Raw genomic sequence first — 1,414 nt, 5'->3', positions numbered from 1 at the left:
TATTATTATTATCAGACACTTTATGGCTGACCCAAAGTAGGCCCTGTGATGTGTTCTGTCCGCTGTGTGTTGATTGAGGGGTTACATGATGACATCAGATGGTTCAGAGAAAGCAGACAATCAGCCTCATTTCCGTTTTCTCCTCTTGACATTTGTGGAAAAGCGTTTACCTTCACATGTGCGTCGCCCTAAATGTTCATGACTTGAACTCTGGGGCCAGAAAGCGAAGCATCTGCCCCCTGTGGAGGTCTGTGTGCTGCCCTGCTGACTGAGGATGGGCAGAGCCTCCACAGGGCCTCCCTCCTGCTGCTCTGCAGACAGCAGACTCACCGGGTGGACAGCAGCACACTCCTCATGTGGAGACACTGGAGCCTCTGTGTGAAGGAGACAGAAGTGGGATCTCTGTCCGTGTGTTCGCTGCACATGAATCAAAGGGTAAATGCATCAGTCAGGAGGAGATCATCTGAGCATGTCCGTGCCTGCTTCCTGACTTCACTGCTACAAAACCAGCTGCCTGCACGACACCAAACCCCCTCTGAGTTATGATAGAGCACCAGGCTCTGATCATCCAAATACAGCACAAAGCATCTCGAGCATGTGTGCTGTGCTGGGAAGCCAAACACCACACCTCCTGTTATTGTGTCTTCCTTCTCTTGCGGTCGCCGGAGGCTCCGTGGAGCTGCTTCACCTGCCATTAAGCGGAGTGTAATTTGGTTGTAAAGTAACCATGGTAACGTAGGAAGAGAAGCGACTCCAGGGCAGGTGGAGGGAAGGAGTCTGAGGATTATTCTCTTATTGCTGAATAAGCCTCCGGGGGGAGAGCAGGCTTGAAGTTTAGCCTGTCGGTAACGGCCTGTTACAATGAGAAGATGCTGTGGAGGATTTCTGCATCCAGCTGTCACATGTTGTTCATGTTTATCTAATGCAAACACGCTGCGGCAGTAACAGCAGAGCTGCAGCAGACATCTCTGTGACCCAGAGGCAAAGTTTCACTTCACTTTGTCACCTGAGAGTCTGACAGTCATCTGTGGACCCTGAAACCTTTTCCAGACACTTTCGCTGAAGGTTGATGTCTGTAGCAGAGAGTTCACGGTGACACAGGGCTGTTCTGGGATCAGCAGGAGCTCGTCTCTGTCTGGTTGAAAGTCATCACTTTACAAAAAATGACTTTGTTCAAAAATCCACACGCATGCTTTTGTGCTAATTATAGAAGCATCATTGTGTCCTGAACAGCAGTGTGACGTCCATCCAGCTGAGTCCACCAATAAATGCTAATGAAGTAATAAATGTGATGCTCTTGCAGGAGAGTCGAGTTTGTTTTATGCAAAACTACATTCACCTTTACTGTCGGAGCCACAGTTTGAAAAAGAAAAGCTTCACAAAACCAGAACCTGCATGCTAACAGTCAGAGCTC

This window comes from Stegastes partitus, unplaced genomic scaffold, assembly GCF_000690725.1.
Source record: "Stegastes partitus isolate 25-593 unplaced genomic scaffold, Stegastes_partitus-1.0.2 Scaffold0, whole genome shotgun sequence".
Taxonomy (NCBI): Eukaryota; Metazoa; Chordata; class Actinopteri; family Pomacentridae; genus Stegastes; species Stegastes partitus.
This window is presented reverse-complemented; position numbering follows the sequence as displayed.